Source organism: Capricornis sumatraensis, chromosome 13 (genome assembly GCF_032405125.1).
Source record: "Capricornis sumatraensis isolate serow.1 chromosome 13, serow.2, whole genome shotgun sequence".
In the NCBI taxonomy this organism is placed as follows: Eukaryota; Metazoa; Chordata; class Mammalia; order Artiodactyla; family Bovidae; genus Capricornis; species Capricornis sumatraensis.
The window spans coordinates 9,829,631-9,836,352 of NC_091081.1; the positions used below are offsets into that span (position 1 = coordinate 9,829,631).

A 6,722-nucleotide genomic window follows, 5' to 3' on the forward strand; every position below is an offset into this window, starting at 1 on the left:
TACTGACTGGGGGAGGGGAGATGCGGCTCTAGCCTCCATGCTGAGTTCATTCCCATTAACAGCCTATACAGTCCGCTTTCAAAGAAAGTAAACACATTAAGGTAAACAGTAGAACCCCAGACACACGTTCTGGCTGCATTTATGTGGAACTCTCTGGCTACAGTGGGCGGTCGTGAAGAGGTTCTTCCTCAGGACAACGTGGTCACGGGACTCGGACGACCCAGCGGGACTGAGGGGAGCTGAGGACTGGGGAGAGGCTCCCTCTGATTTCAGGTGGAGACAATCTTCTCAGGCACAGCCCAGGGCCCTGCAGCCCTCTCCGCCTATCGTCTGGCACAGCGCTTAATGTAGTCTTCCGCTTGATGCCGGAAGTCCGCCCTGATCCGCAGATGATGTACTACAGCTTGGCTAGTCAGCGGATCATCAAAATTCCGCAGATCAGTAAACAAAGAGTTTAATCCCTAAACAACAGCCTTCAGTGTCCTCATGGGGGCACAGCCGGTGCTATCAATCGAATGTTCTTTCAGTCAACTGAGACATATCCTCGCCCGTCTCTGTGATGTTGGGGTTCCAGGTCCTGGGCGAGCATTTCCACTTTGGGAGGCACCATGTTGCATGCATCAGGAGCTTCAGTTTCAAACTGAAGTTTTCCACCCTGGTAAGTAACCCTCACCTGGGGTGACAGTTGGCTGAAAACAGTGAAGCTTATTTGGATCAGGAACATGCACTTTACACGTTCAAGGTAAATTAGCTTCAAGTTCTACAACCTCTTTCACAAGCAGCCGGTCCCCTCACTAACACCTGCCGAGTGCAGTCAGGGGCTGTGGCTGACGCCTGGGACTCTTTGAGACCGTCATCCCGCTTCAGCTTGCCTGCCAGAATCAGCATCACTGCCTCCTTTTTCCTGGGTACCCCGAGACAGGCACGGCGGGCCCGGCGCCCAACACCATGCCCGGCCGGTGGGCAGCGGTGAAACGCGGCCCCTCACACCCGCACCAGCTCCGGGTGGCAGGACCGGGAGTCCAGTATAAACTATTAAATAAACCAACTGCATAAGATACTGCAAATAATTACTTCTTATGAACTATTAAGAAAATGTTTCAACTAACAAGTAAGATTGAGGTAAATATATAGAGCTGTTGTCTTCATGAGTCACTGTTCACTCTCGCTTTTAAGAAGGAACATATTAATTTCTGTTTGAACAGTGCAACCTGACAACTGGTTTACATTTATTTCATTTTTTGTCAGACAGTTTAGTTTAAAACTCAGCATGTGAGCCCCTCCAGTTTTCCATAACTCTTTTGCAGTTTTTCCAAATGTGAAAATTGTGGAAAAATAAAGTGTTCTCTAGAACACACCCACATCCTGCTCAAGTTTGAACAGATTAAGAAACAATTGTCAAGAATTCACAATATCTGTTACTTTCCTAGAACGGAACATGTTGGAATACATTTGTAAAGTATCACTGGGAATAATATACCAATAAAGCTTTTTATCTGCAGTGGTAATGTATTGGCTTAGCTCTTTAAAGTTTAAAAAAACACCTTCAGGTATATTATTTCATTCCAGCCTTGAGCCACATTGAGAAGGAGACTTTATTGCTTCTTCATTGCAGAAAAGGAAGCCAAGACCTAGAGAGTGTAAGTGATTTGCTCTAGGTCTGAATATCTAAACCCAGTCTTCAGGCTTCAAATTAAATAGGTTTGGTTTTCTAATTTAATAACCTGTTAGCATCTTTCTTCCTAAGAGATAAATCTTCCTTTCTTCAGACAGATCTAATTTGAAAGAAAAGTGTGATAGAATATGGTAAAACATTGGATCCTAACTCCTAGAGAAGGGTTATCCTAACATGGACCATATTTCCTATGACTCTTAACCCTGGTATTATTGTCAAAACCCTGGATTTTTCTCTTGCTTCTGTGGGACAAGATCACTTTTTTCCCAGAGACAAATTGGTTGAGAGAGAGGGTCTCTTACTGAGGAAGGCAGATCATACAAAACAGGCAAAACTCTGACAAAGAAGGTACTTTGGGCAGGATCCAGAGAGCACTGGTCTGTGAGCAGCCAGGTTGCTGCCACTGCTACTAAGTCGCTTCAGTCGTGTCCGACTCTGTGCGACGCCATAGATGACAGCCCACCAGGTTCCCCCTTCCCTGGGATTCTCCAGGCAAGAACACTGCAGTGGGTTGCCATTTCCTTCTCCAAAAGCGTGGAAGTGAAAAGTGAAAGTGAAGTCGCTCAGTCATGTCCGACTCTTAGTGACCCCATGGGCTGCAGCCTACCAGGCTCCTCCGTCCATGGGATTTTCCAGGCAAGAGTACTGGAGTGGGTTGCCAGTGCCTTCTCCAGCAGCCAGGTTGAGTAAGTGTCTAATTCAAGTGTGGGCTTCCCTGGTGGTTCAGATGGTAAGGAATCTGCCTGCAGTGCAGGAGACTGGGTTTCGATCCCTGGGTTGGGAAGATCCCCAGGAGAAGGGAACAGTTACCCACTCTAGTGTTCTTGCCTGGTAAACCCCATGGACAGAGGAGTCTGGTGGATTACAGTTCGTGGGGTTGGAAAGAGTTGGACATGACAGAGTAGCTAATGATTCAAGCATAGCTTCTTGAGCTGAGGCATGGCTGTCAGCGCACATTTCTGTACAAAAGAGTCATTTCAGAAAAGTGCTATGAATTACAGCCTGTTGTAAGAATTGACTTTTAGGGCAGATTTTTAATTAGCATCAAAGTTTCTTAATGGGAGATTGTGTAATAATTAAAACCATGAGCTTTGAAGTGAAACATCTAAAGCTGAAGCTGAAACACTAAACTTTTCTTAAAATTTTATGTATTGTTTGGCCACGCCAATAGCATGTGGGATTTTAGTTTTCTGACCAGGGATTAGAATTTGCAATGGAAGTACAGAGTCTTAATGGCCACCAGGGAAGTCTCCCCTGATTTTTTAATTTATTTTATGTGTGGTCAGTCAAAACTCACATAACTGTAAACTCAGATGTGTTCCTCTTAACACAAAATAATAAGGGCCCATTGGTTGGATTAAGACAATTGTGAATATTAAGATGGATAATCAGTTCAGTTCAGTCGCTCAGTAGTGTCTGACTCTTTGCAACCCCATGCTCTGCAGCACATCAGGCTTCCCTGTCCATCACCAACTCCCAGAGTTTACTCAAACTCATCTCCATTGAGTCGGTGGTGCCGTCCAACCATCGCATTCTCTGTCATCCCCTTCTCCTCCTGCCTTCAATCTTTCCCAGCATCAGGGTCTTTTCAAATGACTCAGCTCTTTGCATCAAATGGCCAAAGTATTGGAGTTTCAGCTTCAACATCAGTCCTTCCAATGAACATTCAGGACTGATTTCTTTTAGGATGGACTTGTTGGATCTCCTTGCAGTCCAAGGGACTCTCAAGAGTCTTCTCCAACACCATAGTTCAAAAGCGTCAATTTTTCAGTGCTAAGTGTTCTTTATAGTCCAACTCTCACATCCATACATGACTAATGGAAAAACCATAGCCTTGACTAAACAGACCTTTGTTAGCAAAGTAATTTCTCTGCTTTTTAACATTGTGTCTAGGTTGGTCATAATTTTTTTTCCAAGGAGTAAGCATCTTTTATTTCATGACTGCAGTCACGATCTGCAGTGATTTTGGAGCCCCCAAAAATAAAGTCTGCTACTGTTTCCACTGTTTCTCCATCTATTTGCCATGAAGTGATGGGACTGGATCCCATGATCTTTGTTTCCTGAATGTTGATCTTTAAGGCAACTTTTTCATTCTCCTCTTTCACTTTCATCTTGAGAAACCTGTATGCAGGTCAGGAGGCAACAGTTAGAACTGGACATGGAACAACAGACTGGTTCCAAATAGGAAAAGGAGTATGTCAAGGCTGTATATTGTCACCCTGCTTATTTAACTTCTATGCAGAGTACATCATGAGAAATGCTGGGCTGGAGGAAGCACAAGCTGGAATCACGATTGCCAGGAGAAATATCAATAACGTCAGATATGCAGATGACACCACCCTTATGGCAGAAAGTGAAGAACTAAAGAGCCTCTTGATGAAAGTGAAAGAGGAGAGTGAAAAAGTTGGCTTAAAGCTCAACATTCAGAAAACGAAGATCATGGCATCTGGTCCCATCACTTCATGGCAAATAGATGGGGAAACAGTGGAAACAGTGTCAGACTTTATCTTTTTGGGCTCCAAAATCACTGCAGATGATGATTGCAGCCATGAAATTAAAAGACACTTACTCCTTGGAAGGAAAGTTATGACCAACCTAGACAGCGTATTAAAAAGCAGAGACATTACTTTGTCAACAAAGGTCCATCTAGTCAAGGCTATGGTTTTTCCAGTAGTCATGTATGGATGTGAGAGTTGGACTATAAAGAAAGCTGAGTGCCGAAGAATTGATGCTTTTGAACTGTGGTGTTGAAGAAGACTCTTGAGAGTCCCTTGGACTGCAAGGAGATCCAACCAGTCCATCCTAAAGGAGATTAGTCCTGAATGTTCATTAGAGGGACTGATGTTGAAGCTGAAACTCCAGTGCTTTGGCCACCTGATGCAAAGAGCTGACTCATTTGAAAAGACCCTGATGCTGGGAAAGATTGAGGGCAGGAGGAGAAGGGGACGACAGAGGATAAGATGGTCGGATAGCATCACCAACACAATGGACATGGGTTTGGGTGGATTCTGGGAGTTGGTGATGGACAGGGAGGCCTGGCGAGCTGCAGTTCATGGGGTTGCAAAGAGTCAGACATGACTCAGCGACTGAACTGAACTGATGGGACCAGATGCCGTGATCTTTGTTTTCTGAATGTTGAGATTTAAGCCAACTTTTTCATTCTCCTCTTTCACTTTCATCAAGAGGCTCTTTAGTTCTTCTTCACTTTCTGCCATAAGGGTGGTGTCATCTGCATATCTGAGGTTACTGATATTTCTCCTGGCAATCTTGATTACAGCTTGTGCTTCAACCAGCCCATCGCTTCTGATGGATACAATGTGGATGGATATTACAATGTGGTTTATAATAAATGTAAATGATAGGTTCCGTTCAAAGTTGTAACTCTATATCCAATTTTTTTTTTCACTTGTCCATCAGTTAACTTTTCGAGCCTGTCTTCAGGCAACTTACTTACCCTTGACTGTGCGCATAGATGTTCCAAGGTCTAAACCAGCCTTTTGCAAAAGCACAGGAAGCAGTTAACCTGCATGATACGAAAATCACTCCAGGTTTACTTACTACTCCTGTTTGCTTTTGTTAGGAAAAAGAGCTTTGGTTTTATCGTCTGCAACAATGTTAAAAATGAAAATGCTGTCTCTTCTCACCGAGTCTCAGAAGGTAAAACAAATGACTAACAGTAAGGTATAAAACATTGATATAAAATTTTGTGAGGATAGATTTCATGAGATGCTGGAGATCAAAGAGAATCACAGGATCTATAAAAACTTGAAATAATGGATTCATTATAGGGAGAGCGAAGAATGATTTACCACATTTATGTCTGTGGGTTTTTAAAATTTATTTATTTACCTACCTACCTATCTGCGCCAGGTCTTAGTTGCAGTGGGATCTTTGGTTTTTGCTGCAGCATTCAAACTCTTAGTTGTGGCATATGGGATCTAGTTCCCTGACCAGGGATAGAACCTGGGTAATGAGAGCACAGAGTCTTAGCCACTGAAGGACCAGGGAATCCAATGTGTGTGTTTTAATGTGAAGAGAATCCATCAGAATTATCCCAGTAAAACTTGAGTTTTGGGTCAATACACTCACTGATGGGAATGTGATGTCGAAAAAATTCTCCACTTATTAAGTCCTGGGTGCCAGGGACTGTTCTTCTTGCAGGGAAAACAATAAAGAATACACAGTTTCTGATCTCAAGGGCTTTTCCTCTAAAGGAAAAGATGAATTATTCAACAAATAATCACTATAAATAAGGGGAAACCCGGAAATAAATGCTATTTTGTGTGTTTTGAAGCATTAGCTTTAACCTTTGATTGATTTTTCATCTTTTCAAATTAGGACAAATAATAATTCAGTATTTTTTCCTATGTACTTTGATCTTATTAAGTGTTTGAGACAGTTGTGTTTTTTAAATGATACTTTATCTCAATTCAAGCACTAAATATGCTGAACCTTTTCCTGAAAATTGGCTTCATTTCCCCTTCATTTTCTGCTAAGGGTTTACATCACTGCAAGAGGAATAATTTCCTTTACAGAGGAGCCATAAATATACACAGATACAAATCAACCCTCTTTTTTTTTAACCCTTTATCCATCCAGCTGCAGTAATTTCTTCTACAAAAACAGAATAATCAGAAACTACTATAGAAATGTTAGGTTTTTGTTACTAAAGAATAACTAGAAACACAAGCAATGTGTCCTATAGGTACACATTTTCTATGAAATTGATGTTGAAGCCTATATTCCAGTGAGGGCGGTGCTCTAGGTTTTTAAAAAGATAAAATAAATGAAAGAAATCAATAACAACCACAACACATAACTAGATGTTGTTAGAGAGTGTTGTGAACCATGATCTCTGGTCCACCTTTGTGGATCACTTTATTCTTGCTGTGTTGGTGAGTCATTCATCTTTCTATGAAATCGTATTTGTTGTACTGGCTCAATATTTACTGATCGCTTATTACACAGAGCACCATCCCTGAGAGTGAGAGAATCTCATCATCTCTCTGTCTTTGTAAACTTACAGCACAAACTCCAGGAGGCTGGG

The 6,722-nt window shown here is 42.2% G+C and overlaps 1 pseudogene; it reads right to left on the reverse strand.

Annotated features, from left to right (window-relative positions):
• Positions 1-323: 323 nt before the first annotated feature.
• Positions 324-888, reverse strand: LOC138089944 (NEDD8-conjugating enzyme UBE2F pseudogene; annotated as a pseudogene).
• Between the last annotated feature and the right edge of the window lie 5,834 nt (positions 889-6,722).